Source organism: Nelumbo lutea, chromosome 6, assembly GCF_056320005.1.
Source record: "Nelumbo lutea isolate HS-2025 chromosome 6, American lotus-T2T, whole genome shotgun sequence".
Classification (NCBI taxonomy): domain Eukaryota; kingdom Viridiplantae; phylum Streptophyta; class Magnoliopsida; order Proteales; family Nelumbonaceae; genus Nelumbo; species Nelumbo lutea.
In genome coordinates this window covers 6,439,097-6,450,527 of record NC_142689.1, presented here as the reverse complement: position 1 = coordinate 6,450,527, position 11,431 = coordinate 6,439,097, and positions in this window count along the sequence as shown.

Sequence of the window (11,431 nt, the reverse complement as noted above, 5' to 3'; positions counted from 1 at the left end):
AAAACCAAAACAAAACGAAAACAATTGAGGGAAAACTGTTAACAAATTTTGTGGAATTCCTTGAAAACTACCCCTCAAGTTTCTGTTTCTTTCTTATTGTCTTAAGAAACCAACACAGCCTTCACGTTATAGGCCCTGAAGCCTAGCAAGGCCTGGGCTTTTCTTCATTGAATACCAAGCTCGGCCTAGACCCGGGCGATGCCACTTTATAATAGATGCTAAGCCCAGACTGAGCCCAGTCCATGATCACTCATTTCACTACTCACAGGCACAAGGCACAAGCACAAAGGCTACTATCCAAAATCCAAATATGGTGGGAAGAGATGTTTGGTTATTGTCTAATGGGTTAAGTGGTAGTATATATATATATATATATATCACAGATGACCAGCACCATTGGTTTTATCCCTGACATTTGTACAGCTACAATTCAGTTTCAAGTTCCAACATTACCAGTCAAGCAACCTCAGCTTCCTCACTCTACGTCCAAATTACCAAACAAGCTGCTTCTGAGAAGCCTTCCCACATCATCTTTGCCATCATCCCCGTTGAACCAACAAAATAGATAGTGCCCAAATATGGCTGGGAGCCCAATAAAAGGACAAAAAAAGGAAGAGCCAAGTGCCAGAATGCCAGATTTGAAAATGTTGGAACTTGGAAGAGAATCAAACTGCATGCATTTCTTTACTTGAGGAAGCACAAGGTTCCTTTTCTTGCGTTTTCCAGCTTGGATGGATTTTCCTTACATGCATCGAGCAAAATTTTACAGTGATCCAGTAGAAACGTATGCTCGTGGAGTTGTTTAATTTTGATTGAGATCGTTTCGGTACCTAAGGCTGTTTTAATTGCAATTTGCACCATTGTAAATGCACAAGAATGTAAAAATGTTTAGTGTAAAATCTGGTTTACTTTTACTACAGATTTGACCTTGTCTTGTTTGATTGTGAAAAGTAAAATAGTGTGATCCCACCTTATATACAAGAAAATGAAGGTAGGAGGAGGGTTATTTGTTTGGGAATGAAGTAGGAAACAAGATGATGTATTGATGTGGTCTCCAGACTCTCCACTTTATATGAAAGAGAGAATTGAGGTAGGAGGAAGGATGTGCAAATGAGGCAAAAAGTACAAATACTGCATTAGGTAGGAGTGTAAATCATTGCTACCATTCAAAACTGGACTGGATGTAAAATTTGTATCTGGTTCAGATTTGAACTGCAACCTAACACAGCTTAAACATAATTCAGAAAGGTTTTTTTTTTTTCTTAGAGAGTGGAATTTATGAGCATGGAGACCTTTCTATGATCCCTTCCCCCCCACCCCCCCACCAAATGAAAAAAAAAAGGACAAAGAAAACAGATGCAGATCTTCTAAGAATACAAAATGTTCCTCAAAATGCCTTAGTTGAGTCCTGCCAATTGCCTCAATTTAGCACCTGAAACACTATGATTTTCAGTAACATTTTTTTTTTTATTTCTGCTAATTTCTTTCGCTTTTTAATTCTCAATATTTTCTTGGCTTAACAGAAGTTGCTGTTCTTAGACACTGTTGGAAGAAGCTAAGCTTAATCCGTTTAACCCAAGCTTCTGCACAAGTTGGGTTTGAAAATTTGGGCTCCAGGTTAAGCCTAGAAAATTAAAATTGGACCTAACCCAAACTTGGGTTGGGCTCGGGTTGAGGCCTCATGTAACCTGAGCATGTCCATTTGTATATATTTTGGATTAAACTTGGTGAACTTGGGATTGGCTTGCTATTTAGGTTCTCTGGTTTCCTTCATTTTTCTAAATATATAAATAGTCATGGGTGTGGGTTTTGGTCATTGCTTGGTAACTCAATGTTAAAATATTGGGCTGACAATCATGATGGCATATATTCCAGTCAGAATGTCCACTTGGCACAAAAAAATAAAATAAAATAATAAAAACAAAGGTTAGATAGATGTATGACTCTATATCCAAGTCCACACCTCACATAAGCATTGAGGGATATCTAAAAACCAACTAATTTTACAATCTATTCCCATTGTAATTTGCAACGCAAGAGGACTTGCGTTTGACATTCAATGACAGTTTATCCTTCAAAGATTGAGGGGATGGTGGGGGGAAGACATTAGAATTAATCTGTGTATCCAATAGAATAGACCCCGAGTCCCGACCCATTGGAGATACGGTTTTGGCAAAAACTTAGGTGAGAGCTATCCCTTTAGGCCTTAGGCAGCTAGAAAATTAGCAATAGAATTATAGAAACCCCCATCTCCCTTTTGACTGAAGATACTCTGCAAATGCCATGAGAGGTCCTTGGAAAGTGTCCATGTTAAACAAGATATGTTTACATTTGAACTCCTATACTCGTGCCTTAAATGGATTTCTAGGACAAGGAGATTGCTGATGGCTTGCCTAAGGTGGGGTTAATTGGGTTGAAAATTGAAATGCGTCATGGCTTCCATCAATGACTTCGAATGGCATGTAGAGGTTTTTCATCTGTAATGGTCGCAATGACAGTTATACTTCAAATAATTATACGTCTAGGAAATTCTATAGGAATTTAGGCAAATTATATATATGACATTCCCAAAACATCTCTTAGTAATGAATTGATAACCCTGTGCATTATATGATTGCGGATGGAAATTATAGCAGATGGTGCTCTGCTCCTGCCTTTTTGTAGCAGGATTAATCCTACAGTTAAAAATATGATCACAAAAAAGAAAGGAATTACCATTTTGTTGGGCAGACTAGAGGGAAATGGTCAATGAACTGCTTCATCCACAGGGTGCTTCCTTCTTGTATGTTTGTATAATTTCCTAATTCAAAGAGAGGGAAGTGGCCCTTCTTTCTAGTCCTTGGGTGTAATATTGCATCTAAGATTGATGGATGAATTTTTAGGTTGAGGAGATGCACTTGAGCAAGGGGGAAATCATGAAGTCGATGCACAGATGGAGATCTCCTAAAGAAATCAGTTTCTTAGACACAGAATTTGATCCTCTAATCAGGATTCCATGGTTACTGTAACCATTCAATACATTTCCCTTTTTTGTTTTTGTTTTTGGGAAAGATAACTGTTCAATGCATTTCATCCACAAGTTTGCTCTGATTCCCTGGTCCATAATTATCTGCTTCACTATACGATTACATACAAATTTCCCAGATCTTTTCAGGGAAGAGAAAATCATCCACGACAATTTGGCTACCCAATCTGCTACTGTTGTTTTGCATTTGGCCAGTGACTCAAGTTGGAAAAATAATCTCAAATTCCTCTATGCAGAGGAACAGGAAGCCTTCAGCTACCCATGAAGCTGTTTCTCTTACCTAGCAATGAAAAAGAGCTCCTTGAGGTCTTCTTCGATATGAAAGCTTTAGGAGTATATGATTTGTTGGTGTCCAACCCACCATAGCTCTTAGACGACTTCATTTTCTTTTTGTAGGGATTCACTTTCTTTATCAGATCTTCTATGCACCTCACATTGGAAAGAGATGTAAAAGACTGGGATTTGCCTTGATAATGCTTTGAAAGTCCTCTCCTGAAAACACAGAATGCCCATAAATCTTTGTAACGAGAGTATTTGATGCTTCAGGAGTCAATAACTTACAAGTAACCATCGGATGCTAGCTAATTTACTCACTTGATGGGAAGTTGGGCCATCAGCTCAGATAGTTCATACAAGGGCCCCTTTGAAACCGGCGGTGGTGGTGAAGACGAACTCGAGGAAGAGGCATCCTCGGTGAAGTCTAATGAAGAAGATGAAGCAATGGAATTTGTTGAGTCTTTGAAGGAAGATGCAGTAGATGAAGAGTCACAAACATCGTCGTCACCATCCATGGCCGCTCATTGATCATGCCTTGCAGCACTGGGAGGAAAAGAATGAATTGCTGTCAAGATTGGGTCTCGAAAATTTTGATTTCGGCCTTCACCCATCATGAAACCAAGCCTGAAGAAGGAGGAGATGCTCAAAGGGCGTTGGTCAGAAAAGACATATATCTTTTTGTCATGCATACGAACTAGGCCTTTGCTGAAGCAGAATATATATCCGTATACAAGTAATTTTTCTATGATTTTGTAATACAATAATTGATTAGAGTCTAGAGAGAGAGAGAGAGAGAGAGAGAGGTTTATCAGTTTATGTTTAGACTTTGATGGGAAGTGGGAAACAAAGTTATTGATGAAGCATTTTCGAGAATAAAGATTGATTTAATGTATTGGTGTTTTGCTTTATCTAGAGATTCGAGGTTATCATCTTTGTGGTTAGAATTACTTGGCGTTGTCACTGTATCAGAGAAAGAGGATAAGATCCAAAGGTTTGAAGGCAATCACTTCATATCCCAGTCACCATCCTCCTCCATAACAAAGTATTGTCCTTTTCCTTTTAATTTTAATATTTCACGGAATCCATGGAGAGAGTTGAGTCCTGTAAAAGAGGATCTTCTAGATTTAACAAAAACACCAACTCCTGGCTTCACCTACTTAGCAAGATCTATGTTGCAAATGCATCTACCTCCAATTTTTCTTTTAAACCAAACTTGGAAATTATGCAAATCCCATGGTCAAAGAACAAATACCATGTTGAAAATTTGAACCTTTGTTTGCTTACAGGGAAACCAGTATAATATTTCTTGCGCTTTGGTTTGGGAAGGTGGTGACTTAGATGATGCATCACCATTAATTAAATAATAAAATTTGGGCGACCACTCTGGCCATTAAATAGAAGTGATTCTGATTAGGCGGTTTCAACCATTTGATTTTACTCCATTAGGTCCTTGTTTGTGCCTTGTTCAATTTTGGGTCCCATGATCAACCCCTCCGTCTGACCGTCTCATCTCAGAAATCTGAATCACTCTTCTGGTTATACCCAAATCTCAACCCTTTCTTTTTCTTACTTCTTAGATAAATCACTTCACCGCAAAAGTTAAAACAACAACGGTGATTTTTCAAGAAAAAAAAAAGCTCATAACTTGTTTTGCTTCTTTTTATACAATCAAAGGAGGTCTTTGACTTTGTGGCAGATGAGTTATTGCTAATATAAATTTTAACTTTAATCATAGAAAGTTAGGGTTTCGTGGGTTTGAGTCGAATCAGTTGATCATAGATAAGAGTAGAGAGAGATAAGAGAAGAGGGTAGCTGGATAAGGCCGTTGACGAGAGTACAGGTCATAGTATTTGATGGGCACTAAAATCTCGGCCATAAACTTGAAAGGCTCGTCTGATAAGTGTGGTCTTATCCACACCAGCAGCCCACAGATCGGTCTCTTGAACCCATCAACTGCCACACCGCGTTCAATAAAGTCCGACATAAGGTTCATTTTGGTCTTAGGTGGCAGCTGAGATAAAACCCTTTTTTCCCATGTGGAAAGTGTCAACTAAATAAATCTCTATCGCATTATTTATTTATTGATTGATTCATACATTTTTTTTTGGAATCCGCGTGTGTTTTATTTTACATTTTGTCAAATGATCAGAGAGAAATCCCATCGAATGATCAGCCAATAGAATTTCCCTTTCCCATTTCCAACAAGTTTGGAAAAGTCCTTCCTCTTTTCTTCTTCTTTTTTCTCTCTGGGGAAAGAGTGGGTTGCTGTTAATAAAAGAATTGAGGATTAGCAATTCCTTTCATTAAAGGCCAAGTATAGAAATTGCTGAATTAATTGTCATAATTTTAGCAATATATAGTCCAAAATGCAAGGAATTGGTAAATGCGATGACTGTTCTTTCCTCAGCCCAGGTAATTTGAGGCTTTTGATGATATTGTTGGTGGACACTCAGTGGTTATAGTAATAGAAGAAGAGAGATGTAGTGAAATCAAATATTCAAAATATCAAACGGAAAGGTAAGAGGTGGTCAATTTTTGACAGCCAGATTCATGCGTGCATTTACAGTGAAATTAAGCTTCTTTTTTAACGGCTTTTCAATCAAAACTTCTGCCCCCATGCTTTTCTCTTTTATCGGGAATCATCATCTTCATCATTGTGATGTCAACTAAGCCTGATCCTATCTACATGGGGTTAGGTCGGTTAAATGAGTCCTAATTCACCATTCCATTCTATTCAGTCAACTTGAAATCATTTCTTATTATTTTTAAGGATAAGAAATGATTCAGATTGTGTCTAAAAAATTTACATCACACGAAACGAGCCTCACAGTCACAGAATGTTTGATAAGGAGTCATATACAAGCATTAAGTCGTGCACTCCCACCAATTTACTAATTACTAGGTTGCCAACCTAGTTCAGTTGGTTAACTAGTTGAAAAAGATTGGCTTCCAGCTTCCCCCACTCAAGAGTCAGGATTCGAACCGGGTCTAGTACCGATCTGATAGCTGCCCCTAAAAATTCAATTAATCTATGAATCCTAGACATTTTATCTACCTAAAATGCGTATGTCCAATTAATTGAAGAAAATGACATCTATTATTATCTACTCATGGAAGATAAAAATAATAAGAAATGACTCTCTCCCTTCCAGCTGCATAATGGGCATCTAGTCCAAGATTCCTTTCATGAACCATGTTAGCTTGCATTTGGTAGGATGAAGAGCCCTAGGTCCATAACTACAATCTTCTCGTTTTAACAGCTTACGTTATGCGTGCACATAAATATCTCTAGGAACCCAATGAAGAATTGTTTGTGGGTAAAGACTAGCAGAATCCGCTAGAAACATCACATATAAACCTGGTTGGAACTAGAAACACTAATAATTAAGATCGGATCTCTTACACACAAGATGTGCACAAAGGGATACATAAGTTAATCACGAGTCAAAACATAAGTGATGATCTCAATAGTCATCAGATGTATGAATTCCTAACGTGTTCTTGGGAAAAATGGTCCGATCGTCCAATTCGAATAAATGACCCACATTGATAGAAAATAAAAAAAATAAAATAAAATAAAAAAATGGTCAAAAAACATTGTCTGGATCGACGGTTCAACTGCTCGGGTCAACGATTTACTGACCAAATCAATGATTTTTTTATCAAAAAATGGTTTTAAGGTAAAACAGAACCAATCAGATGACCGATTCCCCGGTTTTTCTAGTCTGATAGTCCGGTCTGATCTGGTTTTAAAAACCATGAATGTGTTTACTTTGGATTGGATTTCATAACCCTTGTTTTGTGGCAGTCCCAGAATCCAATTAGTAAACCGTGAGATGTGTGGTGACCATTCTTGCTAGTTTGGCAAATGACAATATAAAAATTTGGGCAATTTCTATGATGCTATAAATGTATGATACCTGAGAAAATTTAGGCCCTGTTTGACACGCCTTTCCATGCGGGTTGTTGGCACCAAAAAATACTGTCCTAAAAAGACGCATGAAGTTTGTTTTCGACTATATTCGGAAAACTCCAAATAAAATCTTTTCTATTTTTTTTTAACTTTTTTCATTATATTTTTATATGGAAAGACATTTCATAGTTGCTAAGATCTTAATGCAAACACTTACCTCCCCTGTTTTGTGAAAGATATATTTGATTTCTCCTCTAGTTTTAAGAGATTCGTTAATGAAAAATTCAAAATGACATTAACAGTTACATCATTCCAACCTGTTGCATGCTAATATCCACCACTAAATTGTGGGCCCTTAAATCGTTCTTCACTAATTCAGTCCCCATCATTTTTTATCATGGCATCATGCCCTTGTGTAGATGGTCTTCGAACCATCGTAGTCCACCTTTCCTCATCTTATCACCTCTTGGGGCCATTTTGCCTAAACAATCCCTCTCCCAAGACCCATGCCAGATAAATGGGATCAAGATTCAAGACCAACATCGGGTAATGGACTTCTTATTGCTAGGGCTTGAGAATGAGCCCAGGTCACCAATGTGACAAGTCGAAATTTTGACCACCATAATACACCACAAATACTTTGAACCTTGATCAAAACAACACAGAGAGTACAACACAAAGTTCAAACAGGCTATGATCCAAAATTAATAGTCAGTGTTATTTTAACATGACCCAGCAATCCAAGCTCTTAAGCTGTTTTTCTCGTACTCTGCTATGTTATTTCTCCTTGTCCCTACACACTCTAAAAGATAGTTTTATCAGCAGTGATGAAGTAGGCAGCAATTGAAACTGTTCATTATCAAATATCAAGGCCTAACTTGAATGCTAGCTCCGCATTGTTTATGAGAACAGTAGACTCATTGCCCAAAAGTCTTCAAATTTGCAACAGCCTATCTCCAAGTCCTAACAAAAGATAAAGCGGATATTATGCATGTGGTCCAGGCTCTCTAGGTTCTTGGGAGGAGTGGACTAGAAACGGATCTAAATTTTCTCACTTGTTTTTGTTTTTTTTTTTTTTTCTTTTCTTTTCTTATCTAGAACTTGCATTTTCACGCTTGTTAACCTGAGAATTTACCATGAGACCGAGCAATGGCCCCACAATCCTAACAAAATATGAATAAATAAAATAATAATTTGTCCATATGGCATAGATGTTTATTGTGGATGGCTAGCAGTCAATATTTATCAGTTGTCATAGATGTTTTGTAAAACTATTTTTGTAGAAGTGTTTTTATAAAAATACTTTTTATAAAAATTATTTTCACAAAAGTATTTTCGTAAAAGTGTTTTTTATAAAAATACTTTCGTGAAGGTGTTTTTATGAAAGTATCTTTGTAAAAGTATTTTCATAAAAGTACTTTCATAAAAATACATGTCATAAATTTACTTTTATAAAAGTGCTTTCATGTAAAAGTATTTTTATAAAAATCTTTCATAAAAATGCTTTCGTAAAAGTACTTTCACAAAAGTAAACATCTATGGCAACAGTTTTATAGGCGGAATTTCCACAATGAATGAAAATGATCAAGATGGGGCATGATTATTTTTCATGTTGTGGCTATTCAACTTTTGTGCTATGGGACTAATTTTTCATTCTAAAAATAATGTATCTCATGGAAAGAATTTTGTAACCAAACACTATAATGTTATTCATTCTTGTCCATACTTACTTAAAATAAACAAAAATTAAAAAAACCAGGCCCAGAAAAATTAACCACACATGGCCTTAATGGCTTAACCATGTCATTTTTGTCTTAATCAAATTATAAGGTCAATTAAAGTTGAAATGAAATTTTGATTTTAAATTAAATGGGGTGAGCTACTTTTACAGCGTTTTGATCTCAGAATTTTATCATCTTCACCGGGAGAAGCAATCAAAATCGATTTATTTCTGTTTATCCGGGCATGTCTCAAATCTGCTGGGATTCCCAAATCCCAAACCCATTTTGTTTCTTCCTTTCAGAGTTTTACCGTTCAGATAAAAAGTTAAAAACAAAAATGGCCTAAAAGGATTCAATATCACGCTGCTTGAATCAACTCGGGCCCTTCGTAGGGGAAATCTTTATTAATAAGGGCATCTTACACCACACATCTCGATTATTGAACGGAGCCCACATATACATCTCGAGTTATCGATTGGGCCCGTGTGTCTGTACCGACATTTGACTAACTATTGACGGATCAATTAGAATTTGACATTTCATAATTGCTTAATCGGACTCACCTGATATACCCGAATTTGTCTCAGCGAGATCACATCCAATTCGCGCGCCCCACAGCCTATCCCATCCGTGTATTGGTAACATCTTTCCATAATTATGGGAGATATTCTCAATCCACGGTGAAATGTGCATGTGAGGCGTCAATCTGATCTCGATCACATCACTGCCCCACAGGTGCCACTACAAGAAAAACGATCAAAGCCGACGGTCGGAGGATTGCCGCCTTTGACACTTAAACCGCTGCCTTAAACCTAAGGCGGCGGTCATGAGCCCGCCCCCTAAGACATTGTCGGCATCGTCGCCTTTAAGGACCGGTTCGACGTGGTTCAACCATACCTAAGCCGGCAATATGTCACAACCACTGGCTTAGAGTTAATAAAGGTGGCGGTCAGGACCGTCGCCTTAGGTCCATCGACATGTTTATTCCATTTTTAGGTGGCGGTCAGAACTACTGCCTTAGGACCGTCAATATGTTTATTCCGTTTTTAGGTGGCGGTCAGAACTGCCGCCTTAGAGCTCTTTTATGTCTAAGGTAGCGGATGCATGACCGCCGGCTTTAATTTTTTTTATGTCTTTTATTAATATCAATTTGATTTCAACATTTTTTGCATATGTTTAATACAAATCTCATGATATATAATGCATAAAAATCAAATTAAAAAAATATTTAATTAAATTAATAATTATTATAATATCCAAAAATAAATTGCTTAAATACAATATCCAATTAACATAAAAAGTACAAAAACAATATAAATGCAATTTAAAAGATGTATTTCCATTCGAATCACAAATTAATACATGTTAAGTCTAGAATGAATACAAATTCTTTAATACAAATTAATACATGAAAAACATCATAGCATTATGCCTGTGTGGGCTCAAGAACAATAGTCAATGGAACACCAACAACCAGAATGGCAGATGTTAGTGATAAAGCCTCTTGCATGCTTCCCAATTTCATGCATGCCTAGATTTCCGGAATTGAACCACTCCTTAAAGCATCAAGAACTCTTCGATATTGCTGCATCCACATATGATATGATGATTAGACTAAGGAATGAGACTCTCTTTATGAGGCTCAGGTCATGACCGTCATTCTACAGGCACATATGGTATGGTGATTAGACTTTGAAACACACAGAGAGAAAGAGAGATGCCAAAAAAATAATTTGGGTATTTTTTACGGTTATCTATAGGTATCATAGTCAAGAATAGCATTATTGAGGAATGAGGCTCTCTTTATGAGTACTTCTTAAGCTTATGATCCAATTAATCACCATTATTAAGTATCTTTCAAATACAAATTCCAACTTATTAAATATCAGATCAAGCTCATGACCTTGTAAGACAAGATTTACTCTGTTGTCTATTAGATCCAAGCCCACAAGAATTGGGCCCTAAAATGGTGATCTCCAATACTTGGTTCTTGAACATATGCCCAATAAATCCAATCTGGACTTGCTCTATTGAGATGGTTAACCTTCCTTATGTTCCAAGTAAAAAGACATGTTCCTGTTATGGACTTTGATGTGGAAATGCATGGGTAGTGATTAAATTATACATAGTGTTTTACATGTTTTTGATACCAAAAGCAGAAAGGATATACAAATTAATTCCTTCTACACACTTTATTTGTAGTAAACTAGTGATACCAAAAGCCTCTTCCATCTGGCTAAACTAAGATCTTTCTTTGAACATTTCCCAAACTAGAAAAAAATTAATATAAACGATTAAACCGGTTCATTGTAAACGATTAGACCAGTTCATTGTAAAATCCGTCAAGTCTATTAATATAAACTGCCGCGGCAGCATTTAAAACCAATGTAGGCGCCGCCTCAGATATCCTTATAGCAGCGACCAAAAAGACTGCCGGCTCTAAACTACTGGTTTAGACCATTATTCTTGTAGTGTGCCCTACATACACATCTTTTG